Raw genomic sequence first — 13,459 nt, 5'->3', positions numbered from 1 at the left:
ATGAATGTCCACGTGCGCGCACACATTGAAGACCATGCTTAAGGCACTTTTTTTGGAAGTATGAAAAACTACATTTTCATATGAGAAAATAAGAGTTTTCGCATTCAAGACCATACCGATAGCTCTAGTTAGTATGTCTGCAATCAGTGACATATAGAGAACCCACTTATTAGAAGTGATCTGTCTCTGTGGGGCAGACATATGTTAACAGTCATTCATTTGAGACGGCCTAAACTTTAGGAGTAAGAGCTGCTTTCTTATCAATCTATTTATCCAAACTGGTTAATAAGCCAGGAGTGAGTGAAAGGCAATCCTCTGGAAACTCCATGAAAGATCTAATTTCTATTACGCACAAAATACTTCACTTTATTTGACATATTTGTTAAAATGGAACAGTCAGATGATCCCATCTAGCGGATCCTGGCTCTGTCTTGAAAGAGAGTGTAATTATACTACAAGAAATGCTGGCCATCAAAAGAGACTCTGATGGCTTTCCGACGAAGGTGGGATTCGAACCCACGCGTGCAGAGCACAATGGATTAGCAGTCCATCGCCTTAACCACTCGGCCACCTCGTCTGCCCTACAGCCCCATCTGAAACCTTGCTTCACAAAAGGTACTGAAGTGTCAATATACTGTACCTAAAAAAGAAAAAAACAGCTGAGGCAAGATCTCACATTCCACGTCTTCCCCCAATCAGGGACCTACATTTCATTTTTGGGAAATTCTTACTATGTGCTAATTACAAATATTCATAAGATTCCCCTAGACTTTGTCAGAACTGTCAAGATATAATTCTATGGGGTTTTGAATAGACAGAGCATATGTTATAGGACAATTATAGAATCTATTCCGTTTGGACTGTATTTTTAATAGTCATGATAACATGCTAGCATGTGAGTCGATCTTGCACAGTGAATGATGGAGCAGTGTCTGTCATCTACTTGGTCAGCTGTAGATGGCTCACCTGGGGAGATGTGAAAAGAGAGAGCTCCAGTGGCGCAATCGGTTAGCGCGCGGTACTTATACAGCAGTACTTGCACTGAGCCATGCCGAGGTTGTGAGTTCGAGCCTCACCTGGAGCAGCCGTGTTGTTTTTCATAAACCATTTCACAAAAAGTAAAGTTTAAACTCAGAGTATGGACGGCCCTTGCTAGAGAGTCTTTACTTCTTATAGGATCTACGTGTCCTACTCCTCTGGGTGCCAAATATCACATATCCTCCGCGATGCTCAGTTTAAACATTCCATGATGTGCCATCTTGCATTTCATGCAAACACCACATCAGTGCATTTAAAAATACATTTGTAGAATAATAAATATGATGAAAACAGTGTTCCCACATGATAACCATAAACTGAAGAGCTGCAAAAAATGCTGTATCAGCTACTTACAATAAAAGGTGACTCGAAAAAACTAGCAAAAGAAGAGCATCATCATATTAAAGGTTCTATTCACCATCTTGAGTTGCACCATAGCAGCTTATGGTGCTTTTCTGCTCAGAGTGTGCCTCCAATCCCACATTCATTTTTAATTTCTTTGCAGTTTAAAAAACAACAATTACTGCTCGAAGTTCACTTTTCAAAACCATTCAACCTATTAAATGTATTTCTCTAACCTATGAATGTGGTCCATGTTCACTTTTCCTCATCTTCATCTCGATACTCCTTTCTCAGAAACCAGGTTCACTTCTTCATTCAACCCACCCATCCAAAGTCATCAAATCTTTGAAGCAAGTCTGCCTATTCTCCCTTTCTCTCTATGTACAAGATACCTTGTATCATTTGAATGGACAGCAGGAGAGAAGGATATTTATGGTGAGTGGGGGTGGGGTTTTGAGGAGTAACCTCATTTGCCTAAGAGCCGGGGTATCTGGGAAAAAAAGTATTTTATTGGGGAAGACTTTCACATCTCCTTGGTGAAATTTGTAGGGCCTTATAACATCCTTTCTGTGGATGCAGATTCAGTCGGAACAGAGGTCCTAGTCCTCGCTCTGCCTTTCAAAGGAACTGTAAATATGCATGGCTTATTTGCTTTGCCCGGCAGGGTGAGAATGACGTTTGTCAGGCGTTCGTCAGGCGATCGGAAGGGGTGAGGCAATCATTTATAATTCAATGATCTTCATGATATTTTCTTGATAATATGAAAGCAGGAAAGGGAAGCTTGGCAATAAGCAATCCTAAAGCAAGGTGTGACTCCAGGGAAGAATGACTTGAAAACAACATACAGAAAGACTCATGTAAAAAGGCCCTGATGAGGCTTGAACTCATGACCCCTGGTTTACAAGACCAGTGCTCTGCCACTGAGCTACAAGGCCAGTCTGCACGCAGGATGTAAATTGCAACATGTATTCTTACTGAGGTATGAATATATCTATGATTTTGAGACTCTATATGGAAACGTAGTTGCATATGAATGTCCACGTGCGCGCACACATTGAAGACCATGCTTAAGGCACTTTTTTTGGAAGTATGAAAAACTACATTTTCATATGAGAAAATAAGAGTTTTCGCATTCAAGACCATACCGATAGCTTTAGTTAGTATGTCTGCAATCAGTGACATATAGAGAACCCACTTATTAGAAGTGATCTGTCTCTGTGGGGCAGACATATGTTAACAGTCATTCATTTGAGAATGCCTAAACTTTAGGAGTAAGAGCTGCTTTCTTATCAATCTATTTATCCAAACTGGTTAATAAGCCAGGAGTGAGTGAAAGGCAATCCTCTGGAAACTCCATGAAAGATCTAATTTCTATTACGCACAAAATACTTCACTTTATTTGACATATTTGTTAAAATGGAACAGTCAGATGATCCCATCTAGCGGATCCTGGCTCTGTCTTGAAAGAGAGTGTAATTATACTACAAGAAATGCTGGCCATCAAAAGAGACTCTGATGGCTTTCCGACGAAGGTGGGATTCGAACCCACGCGTGCAGAGCACAATGGATTAGCAGTCCATCGCCTTAACCACTCAGCCACCTCGTCTGCCCTACAGCCCCATCTGAAACCTTGCTTCACAAAAGGTACTGAAGTGTCAATATACTGTACCTAAAAAAGAAAAAAACAGCTGAGGCAAGATCTCACATTCCACGTCTTCCCCCAATCAGGGACCTACATTTCATTTTTGGGAAATTCTTACTATGTGCTAATTACAAATATTCATAAGATTCCCCGAGACTTTGTCAGAACTGTCAAGATATAATTCTATGGGGTTTTCAATAGACAGAGCATATGTTATAGGACAATTATAGAATCTATTCCGTTTGGACTGTATTTTTAATAGTCATGATAACATGCTAGCATGTGAGTCGATCTTGCACAGTGAATGATGGAGCAGTGTCTGTCATCTACTTGGTCAGCTGTAGATGGCTCACCTGGGGAGATGTGAAAAGAGAGAGCTCCAGTGGTGCAATCGGTTAGCGCGCGGTACTTATACAGCAGTACTTGCACTGAGCCATGCCGAGGTTGTGAGTTCGAGCCTCACCTGGAGCAGCCGTGTTGTTTTTCATAAACCATTTCACAAAAAGTAAAGTTTAAACTCAGAGTATGGACGGCCCTTGCTAGAGAGTCTTTACTTCTTATAGGATCTACGTGTCCTACTCCTCTGGGTGCCAAATATCACATATCCTCCGCGATGCTCAGTTTAAACATTCCATGATGTGCCATCTTGCATTTCATGCAAACACCACATCAGTGCATTTAAAAATACATTTGTAGAATAATAAATATGATGAAAACAGTGTTCTCACATGATAACCATAAACTGAAGAGCTGCAAAAAATGCTGTATCAGCTACTTACAATAAAAGGTGACTCGAAAAAACTAGCAAAAGAAGAGCATCATCATATTAAAGGTTCTATTCACCATCTTGAGTTGCACCATAGCAGCTTATGGTGCTTTTCTGCTCAGAGTGTGCCTCCAATCCCACATTCATTTTTAATTTCTTTGCAGTTTAAAAAACAACAATTACTGCTCGAAGTTCACTTTTCAAAACCATTCAACCTATTAAATGTATTTCTCTAACCTATGAATGTGGTCCATGTTCACTTTTCCTCATCTTCATCTCGATACTCCTTTCCCAGAAACCAGGTTCACTTCTTCATTCAACCCACCCATCCAAAGTCACCAAATCTTTGAAGCAAGTCTGCCTATTCTCCCTTTCTCTCTATGTACAAGATACCTTGTATCATTTGAATGGACAGCAGGAGAGAAGGATATTTATGGTGAGTGGGGGTGGGGTTTTGAGGAGTAACCACATTTGCCTAAGAGCCGGGGTATCTGGGAAAAAAAGTATTTTATGGGGGAAGACTTTCACATCTCCTTGGTGAAATTTGTAGGGCCTTATAACATCCTTTCTGTGGATGCAGATTCAGTCGGAACAGAGGTCCTAGTCCTCGCTCTGCCTTTCAAAGGAACTGTAAATATGCATGGCTTATTTGGCTTTGCCCGGCAGGGCTTGCCCGCCAGGGTGAGAATGGCGTTTGTCAGGCGTTCGTCAGGCGATCGGAAGGGGTGAGGCAATAATTTATAATTCAATGATCTTCATGATATTTTCTTGATAATATGAAAGCAGGAAAGGGAAGCTTGGCAATAAGCAATCCTAAAGCAAGGTGTGACTCCAGGGAAGAATGACTTGAAAACAACATACAGAAAGACTCATGTAAAAAGGCCCTCATGAGGCTTGAACTCATGACCCCTGGTTTACAAGACCAGTGCTCTGCCACTGAGCTACAAGGCCAGTCTGCAAGCAGGATGTAAATTGCAACATGTATTCTTACTGAGGTATGAATATATCTATGATTTTGAGACTCTGTATGGAAACGTAGTTGCATATGAATGTCCACGTGCGCGCACACATTGAAGACCATGCTTAAGGCACTTTTTTTGGAAGTATGAAAAACTACATTTTCATATGAGAAAATAAGAGTTTTCGCATTCAAGACCATACCGATAGCTCTAGTTAGTATGTCTGCAATCAGTGACATATAGAGAACCCACTTATTAGAAGTGATCTGTCTCTGTGGGGCAGACATATGTTAACAGTCATTCATTTGAGAATGCCTAAACTTTAGGAGTAAGAGCTGCTTTCTTATCAATCTATTTATCCAAACTGGTTAATAAGCCAGGAGTGAGTGAAAGGCAATCCTCTGGAAACTCCATGAAAGATCTAATTTCTATTACGCACAAAATACTTCACTTTATTTGACATATTTGTTAAAATGGAACAGTCAGATGATCCCATCTAGCGGATCCTGGCTCTGTCTTGAAAGAGAGTGTAATTATACTACAAGAAATGCTGGCCATCAAAAGAGACTCTGATGGCTTTCCGACGAAGGTGGGATTCGAACCCACGCGTGCAGAGCACAATGGATTAGCAGTCCATCGCCTTAACCACTCGGCCACCTCGTCTGCCCTACAGCCCCATCTGAAACCTTGCTTCACAAAAGGTACTGAAGTGTCAATATACTGTACCTAAAAAAGAAAAAAACAGCTGAGGCAAGATCTCACATTCCACGTCTTCCCCCAATCAGGGACCTACATTTCATTTTTGGGAAATTCTTACTATGTGCTAATTACAAATATTCATAAGATTCCCCGAGACTTTGTCAGAACTGTCAAGATATAATTCTATGGGGTTTTGAATAGACAGAGCATATGTTATAGGACAATTATAGAATCTATTCCGTTTGGACTGTATTTTTAATAGTCATGATAACATGCTAGCATGTGAGTCGATCTTGCACAGTGAATGATGGAGCAGTGTCTGTCATCTACTTGGTCAGCTGTAGATGGCTCACCTGGGGAGATGTGAAAAGAGAGAGCTCCAGTGGTGCAATCGGTTAGCGCGCGGTACTTATACAGCAGTACTTGCACTGAGCCATGCCGAGGTTGTGAGTTCGAGCCTCACCTGGAGCAGCCGTGTTGTTTTTCATAAACCATTTCACAAAAAGTAAAGTTTAAACTCAGAGTATGGACGGCCCTTGCTAGAGAGTCTTTACTTCTTATAGGATCTACGTGTCCTACTCCTCTGGGTGCCAAATATCACATATCCTCCGCGATGCTCAGTTTAAACATTCCATGATGTGCCATCTTGCATTTCATGCAAACACCACATCAGTGCATTTAAAAATACATTTGTAGAATAATAAATATGATGAAAACAGTGTTCTCACATGATAACCATAAACTGAAGAGCTGCAAAAAATGCTGTATCAGCTACTTACAATAAAAGGTGACTCGAAAAAACTAGCAAAAGAAGAGCATCATCATATTAAAGGTTCTATTCACTATCTTGAGTTGCACCATAGCAGCTTATGGTGCTTTTCTGCTCAGAGTGTGCCTCCAATCCCACATTCATTTTTAATTTCTTTGCAGTTTAAAAAACAACAATTACTGCTCGAAGTTCACTTTTCAAAACCATTCAACCTATTAAATGTATTTCTCTAACCTATGAATGTGGTCCATGTTCACTTTTCCTCATCTTCATCTCGATACTCCTTTCCCAGAAACCAGGTTCACTTCTTCATTCAACCCACCCATCCAAAGTCACCAAATCTTTGAAGCAAGTCTGCCTATTCTCCCTTTCTCTCTATGTACAAGATACCTTGTATCATTTGAATGGACAGCAGGAGAGAAGGATATTTATGGTGAGTGGGGGTGGGGTTTTGAGGAGTAACCTCATTTGCCTAAGAGCCGGGGTATCTGGGAAAAAAAGTATTTTATGGGGGAAGACTTTCACATCTCCTTGGTGAAATTTGTAGGGCCTTATAACATCCTTTCTGTGGATGCAGATTCAGTCGGAACAGAGGTCCTAGTCCTCGCTCTGCCTTTCAAAGGAACTGTAAATATGCATGGCTTATTTGGCTTTGCCCGGCAGGGCTTGCCCGCCAGGGTGAGAATGGCGTTTGTCAGGCGTTCGTCAGGCGATCGGAAGGGGTGAGGCAATAATTTATAATTCAATGATCTTCATGATATTTTCTTGATAATATGAAAGCAGGAAAGGGAAGCTTGGCAATAAGCAATCCTAAAGCAAGGTGTGACTCCAGGGAAGAATGACTTGAAAACAACATACAGAAAGACTCATGTAAAAAGGCCCTGATGAGGCTTGAACTCATGACCCCTGGTTTACAAGACCAGTGCTCTGCCACTGAGCTACAAGGCCAGTCTGCACGCAAGATGTAAATTGCAACATGTATTCTTACTGAGGTATGAATATATCTATGATTTTGAGACTCTGTATGGAAACGTAGTTGCATATGAATGTCCACGTGCGCGCACACATTGAAGACCATGCTTAAGGCACTTTTTTTGGAAGTATGAAAAACTACATTTTCATATGAGAAAATAAGAGTTTTCGCATTCAAGACCATACCGATAGCTCTAGTTAGTATGTCTGCAATCAGTGACATATAGAGAACCCACTTATTAGAAGTGATCTGTCTCTGTGGGGCAGACATATGTTAACAGTCATTCATTTGAGACGGCCTAAACTTTAGGAGTAAGAGCTGCTTTCTTATCAATCTATTTATCCAAACTGGTTAATAAGCCAGGAGTGAGTGAAAGGCAATCCTCTGGAAACTCCATGAAAGATCTAATTTCTATTACGCACAAAATACTTCACTTTATTTGACATATTTGTTAAAATGGAACAGTCAGATGATCCCATCTAGCGGATCCTGGCTCTGTCTTGAAAGAGAGTGTAATTATACTACAAGAAATGCTGGCCATCAAAAGAGACTCTGATGGCTTTCCGACGAAGGTGGGATTCAAACCCACGCGTGCAGAGCACAATGGATTAGCAGTCCTTCGCCTTAACCACTCGGCCACCTCGTCTGCCCTACAGCCCCATCTGAAACCTTGCTTCACAAAAGGTACTGAAGTGTCAATATACTGTACCAAAAAAGAAAAAAACAGCTGAGGCAAGATCTCACATTCCACGTCTTCCCCCAATCAGGGACCTACATTTCATTTTTGGTAAATTCTTACTATGTGCTAATTACAAATATTCATAAGATTCCCCTAGACTTTGTCAGAACTGTCAAGATATAATTCTATGGGGTTTTGAATTGACAGAGCATATGTTATAGGACAATTATAGAATCTATTCCGTTTGGACTGTATTTTTAAAAGTCATGATAACATGCTAGCATGTGAGTCGATCTTGCACAGTGAATGATGGAGCAGTGTCTGTCATCTACTTGGTCAGCTGTAGATGGCTCACCTGGGGAGATGTGAAAAGAGAGAGCTCCAGTGGCGCAATCGGTTAACGCGCGGTACTTATACAGCAGTACTTGCACTGAGCCATGCCGAGGTTGTGAGTTCGAGCCTCACCTGGAGCAGCCGTGTTGTTTTTCATAAACCATTTCACAAAAAGTAAAGTTTAAACTCAGAGTATGGACGGCCCTTGCTATAGAGTCTTTACTTCTTATAGGATCTACGTGTCCTACTCCTCTGGGTGCCAAATATCACATATCCTCCGCGATGCTCAGTTTAAACATTCCATGATGTGCCATCTTGCATTTCATGCAAACACCACATCAGTGCATTTAAAAATACATTTGTAGAATAATAAATATGATGAAAACAGTGTTCTCACATGATAACCATAAACTGAAGAGCTGCAAAAAATGCTGTATCAGCTACTTACAATAAAAGGTGACTCGAAAAAACTAGCAAAAGAAGAGCATCATCATATTAAAGGTTCTATTCACCATCTTGAGTTGCACCATAGCAGCTTATGGTGCTTTTCTGCTCAGAGTGTGCCTCCAATCCCACATTCATTTTTAATTTCTTTGCAGTTTAAAAAACAACAATTACTGCTCGAAGTTCACTTTTCAAAACCATTCAACCTATTAAATGTATTTCTCTAACCTATGAATGTGGTCCATGTTCACTTTTCCTCATCTTCATCTCGATACTCCTTTCCCAGAAACCAGGTTCACTTCTTCATTCAACCCACCCATCCAAAGTCACCAAATCTTTGAAGCAAATCTGACTATTCTCCCTTTCTCTCTATGTACAAGATACCTTGTATCATTTGAATGGACAGCAGGAGAGAAGGATATTTATGGTGAGTGGGGGTGGGGTTTTGAGGAGTAACCTCATTTGCCTAAGAGCCGGGGTATCTGGGAAAAAAAGTATTTTATGGGGGAAGACTTTCACATCTCCTTGGTGAAATTTGTAGGGCCTTATAACATCCTTTCTGTGGATGCAGATTCAGTCGGAACAGAGGTCCTAGTCCTCGCTCTGCCTTTCAAAGGAACTGTAAATATGCATGGCTTATTTGGCTTTGCCCGGCAGGGCTTGCCCGGCAGGGTGAGAATGGCGTTTGTCAGGCGTTTGTCAGGCGATCGGAAGGGGTGAGGCAATAATTTATAATTCAATGATCTTCATGATATTTTCTTGATAATATGAAAGCAGGAAAGGGAAGCTTGGCAATAAGCAATCCTAAAGCAAGGTGTGACTCCAGGGAAGAATGACTTGAAAACAACATACAGAAAGACTCATGTAAAAAGGCCCTGATGAGGCTTGAACTCATGACCCCTGGTTTACAAGACCAGTGCTCTGCCACTGAGCTACAAGGCCAGTCTGCACGCAGGATGTAAATTGCAACATGTATTCTTACTGAGGTATGAATATATCTATGATTTTGAGACTCTGTATGGAAACGTAGTTGCATATGAATGTCCACGTGCACGCACACATTGAAGACCATGCTTAAGGCACTTTTTTTGGAAGTATGAAAAACTACATTTTCATATGAGAAAATAAGAGTTTTCGCATTCAAGACCATACCGATAGCTCTAGTTAGTATGTCTGCAATCAGTGACATATAGAGAACCCACTTATTAGAAGTGATCTGTCTCTGTGGGGCAGACATATGTTAACAGTCATTCATTTGAGACGGCCTAAACTTTAGGAGTAAGAGCTGCTTTCTTATCAATCTATTTATCCAAACTGGTTAATAAGCCAGGAGTGAGTGAAAGGCAATCCTCTGGAAACTCCATGAAAGATCTAATTTCTATTACGCACAAAATACTTCACTTTATTTGACATATTTGTTAAAATGGAACAGTCAGATGATCCCATCTAGCGGATCCTGGCTCTGTCTTGAAAGAGAGTGTAATTATACTACAGGAAATGCTGGCCATCAAAAGAGACTCTGATGGCTTTCCGACGAAGGTGGGATTCGAACCCACGCGTGCAGAGCACAATGGATCAGCAGTCCATCGCCTTAACCACTCGGCCACCTCGTCTGCCCTACAGCCCCATCTGAAACCTTGCTTCACAAAAGGTACTGAAGTGTCAATATACTGTACCTAAAAAAGAAAAAAACAGCTGAGGCAAGATCTCACATTCCACGTCTTCCCCCAATCAGGGACCTACATTTCATTTTTGGGAAATTCTTACTATGTGCTAATTACAAATATTCATAAGATTCCCCGAGACTTTGTCAGAACTGTCAAGATATAATTCGATGGGGTTTTGAATAGACAGAGCATATGTTATAGGACAATTATAGAATCTATTCCGTTTGGACTGTATTTTTAATAGTCATGATAACATGCTAGCATGTGAGTCGATCTTGCACAGTGAATGATGGAGCAGTGTCTGTCATCTACTTGGTCAGCTGTAGATGGCTCACCTGGGGAGATGTGAAAAGAGAGAGCTCCAGTGGCGCAATCGGTTAGCGCGCGGTACTTATACAGCAGTACTTGCACTGAGCCATGCCGAGGTTGTGAGTTCGAGCCTCACCTGGAGCAGCTGTGTTGTTTTTCATAAACCATTTCACAAAAAGTAAAGTTTAAACTCAGAGTATGGACGGCCCTTGCTAGAGAGTCTTTACTTCTTATAGGATCTACGTGTCCTACTCCTCTGGGTGCCAAATATCACATATCCTCCGCGATGCTCAGTTTAAACATTCCATGATGTGCCATCTTGCATTTCATGCAAACACCACATCAGTGCATTTAAAAATACATTTGTAGAATAATAAATATGATGAAAACAGTGTTCTCACATGATAACCATAAACTGAAGAGCTGCAAAAAATGCTGTATCAGCTACTTACAATAAAAGGTGACTCGAAAAAACTAGCAAAAGAAGAGCATCATCATATTAAAGGTTCTATTCACCATCTTGAGTTGCACCATAGCAGCTTATGGTGCTTTTCTGCTCAGAGTGTGCCTCCAATCCCACATTCATTTTTAATTTCTTTGCAGTTTAAAAAACAACAATTACTGCTCGAAGTTCACTTTTCAAAACCATTCAACCTATTAAATGTATTTCTCTAACCTATGAATGTGGTCCATGTTCACTTTTCCTCATCTTCATCTCGATACTCCTTTCCCAGAAACCAGGTTCACTTCTTCATTCAACCCACCCATCCAAAGTCACCAAATCTTTGAAGCAAGTCTGCCTATTCTCCCTTTCTCTCTATGTACAAGATACCTTGTATCATTTGAATGGACAGCAGGAGAGAAGGATATTTATGGTGAGTGGGGGTGGGGTTTTGAGGAGTAACCTCATTTGCCTAAGAGCCGGGGTATCTGGGAAAAAAAGTATTTTATGGGGGAAGACTTTCACATCTCCTTGGTGAAATTTGTAGGGCCTCATAACATCCTTTCTGTGGATGCAGATTCAGTCGGAACAGAGGTCCTAGTCCTCGCTCTGCCTTTCAAAGGAACTGTAAATATGCATGGCTTATTTGGCTTTGCCCGGCAGGGCTTGCCCGGCAGGGTGAGAATGGCGTTTGTCAGGCGTTCGTCAGGCGATCGGAAGGGGTGAGGCAATAATTTATAATTCAATGATCTTCATGATATTTTCTTGATAATATGAAAGCAGGAAAGGGAAGCTTGGCAATAAGCAATCCTAAAGCAAGGTGTGACTCCAGGGAAGAATGACTTGAAAACAACATACAGAAAGACTCATGTAAAAAGGCCCTGATGAGGCTTGAACTCATGACCCCTGGTTTACAAGACCAGTGCTCTGCCACTGAGCTACAAGGCCAGTCTGCACGCAGGATGTAAATTGCAACATGTATTCTTACTGAGGTATGAATATATCTATGATTTTGAGACTCTGTATGGAAACGTAGTTGCATATGAATGTCCACGTGCGCGCACACATTGAAGACCATGCTTAAGGCACTTTTTTTGGAAGTATGAAAAACTACATTTTCATATGAGAAAATAAGAGTTTTCGCATTCAAGACCATACCGATAGCTCTAGTTAGTATGTCTGCAATCAGTGACATATAGAGAACCCACTTATTAGAAGTGATCTGTCTCTGTGGGGCAGACATATGTTAACAGTCATTCATTTGAGAATGCCTAAACTTTAGGAGTAAGAGCTGCTTTCTTATCAATCTATTTATCCAAACTGGTTAATAAGCCAGGAGTGAGTGAAAGGCAATCCTCTGGAAACTCCATGAAAGATCTAATTTCTATTACGCACAAAATACTTCACTTTATTTGACATATTTGTTAAAATGGAACAGTCAGATGATCCCATCTAGCGGATCCTGGCTCTGTCTTGAAAGAGAGTGTAATTATACTACAAGAAATGCTGGCCATCAAAAGAGACTCTGATGGCTTTCCGACGAAGGTGGGATTCGAACCCACGCGTGCAGAGCACAATGGATTAGCAGTCCATCGCCTTAACCACTCGGCCACCTCGTCTGCCCTACAGCCCCATCTGAAACCTTGCTTCACAAAAGGTACTGAAGTGTCAATATACTGTACCTAAAAAAGAAAAAAACAGCTGAGGCAAGATCTCACATTCCACGTCTTCCCCCAATCAGGGACCTACATTTCATTTTTGGGAAATTCTTACTATGTGCTAATTACAAATATTCATAAGATTCCCCGAGACTTTGTCAGAACTGTCAAGATATAATTCTATGGGGTTTTGAATAGACAGAGCATATGTTATAGGACAATTATAGAATCTATTCCGTTTGGACTGTATTTTTAATAGTCATGATAACATGCTAGCATGTGAGTCGATCTTGCACAGTGAATGATGGAGCAGTGTCTGTCATCTACTTGGTCAGCTGTAGATGGCTCACCTGGGGAGATGTGAAAAGAGAGAGCTCCAGTGGTGCAATCAGTTAGCGCGCGGTACTTATACAGCAGTACTTGCACTGAGCCATGCCGAGGTTGTGAGTTCGAGCCTCACCTGGAGCAGCCGTGTTGTTTTTCATAAACCATTTCACAAAAAGTAAAGTTTAAACTCAGAGTATGGACGGCCCTTGCTAGAGAGTCTTTACTTCTTATAGGATCTACGTGTCCTACTCCTCTGGGTGCCAAATATCACATATCCTCCGCGATGCTCAGTTTAAACATTCCATGATGTGCCATCTTGCATTTCATGCAAACACCACATCAGTGCATTTAAAAATACATTTGTAGAATAATAAATATGATGAAAACAGTGTTCTCACATGATAACCATAAA

General features: G+C 41.0%; 9 non-coding genes across 9 annotated transcripts; 5 read left to right on the top strand and 4 right to left on the bottom strand.

The window, feature by feature from the left end:
- Nucleotides 1-495: 495 nt before the first annotated feature.
- On the bottom strand, nucleotides 496-577 carry TRNAS-GCU (transfer RNA serine (anticodon GCU)). Its single transcript has one exon. It is a non-coding gene; the product is annotated as a tRNA-Ser (tRNA).
- A 412-nt stretch (nucleotides 578-989) lies between these two features.
- On the top strand, nucleotides 990-1,084 carry TRNAI-UAU (transfer RNA isoleucine (anticodon UAU)). Its single transcript has 2 exons — nucleotides 990-1,027; nucleotides 1,049-1,084. It is a non-coding gene; the product is annotated as a tRNA-Ile (tRNA).
- A 2,314-nt stretch (nucleotides 1,085-3,398) lies between these two features.
- On the top strand, nucleotides 3,399-3,493 carry TRNAI-UAU (transfer RNA isoleucine (anticodon UAU)). Its single transcript has 2 exons — nucleotides 3,399-3,436; nucleotides 3,458-3,493. It is a non-coding gene; the product is annotated as a tRNA-Ile (tRNA).
- Nucleotides 3,494-5,328: 1,835 nt separating this feature from the next.
- TRNAS-GCU (transfer RNA serine (anticodon GCU)) lies at nucleotides 5,329-5,410 on the bottom strand. Its single transcript has one exon. It is a non-coding gene; the product is annotated as a tRNA-Ser (tRNA).
- Nucleotides 5,411-5,822: 412 nt separating this feature from the next.
- On the top strand, nucleotides 5,823-5,917 carry TRNAI-UAU (transfer RNA isoleucine (anticodon UAU)). The gene is made up of 2 exons: nucleotides 5,823-5,860; nucleotides 5,882-5,917. It is a non-coding gene; the product is annotated as a tRNA-Ile (tRNA).
- Nucleotides 5,918-8,245: 2,328 nt separating this feature from the next.
- TRNAI-UAU (transfer RNA isoleucine (anticodon UAU)) lies at nucleotides 8,246-8,340 on the top strand. Its single transcript has 2 exons — nucleotides 8,246-8,283; nucleotides 8,305-8,340. It is a non-coding gene; the product is annotated as a tRNA-Ile (tRNA).
- Nucleotides 8,341-10,175: 1,835 nt separating this feature from the next.
- On the bottom strand, nucleotides 10,176-10,257 carry TRNAS-GCU (transfer RNA serine (anticodon GCU)). Its single transcript has one exon. It is a non-coding gene; the product is annotated as a tRNA-Ser (tRNA).
- A 412-nt stretch (nucleotides 10,258-10,669) lies between these two features.
- Nucleotides 10,670-10,764, top strand: TRNAI-UAU (transfer RNA isoleucine (anticodon UAU)). The gene is made up of 2 exons: nucleotides 10,670-10,707; nucleotides 10,729-10,764. It is a non-coding gene; the product is annotated as a tRNA-Ile (tRNA).
- Nucleotides 10,765-12,599: 1,835 nt separating this feature from the next.
- TRNAS-GCU (transfer RNA serine (anticodon GCU)) lies at nucleotides 12,600-12,681 on the bottom strand. The gene has a single exon. It is a non-coding gene; the product is annotated as a tRNA-Ser (tRNA).
- Between the last annotated feature and the right edge of the window lie 778 nt (nucleotides 12,682-13,459).

Source organism: Triturus cristatus, chromosome 12, assembly GCF_964204655.1.
Source record: "Triturus cristatus chromosome 12, aTriCri1.1, whole genome shotgun sequence".
NCBI lineage: Eukaryota > Metazoa > Chordata > Amphibia > Caudata > Salamandridae > Triturus > Triturus cristatus.
This window is presented reverse-complemented; position numbering and strand designations above follow the sequence as displayed.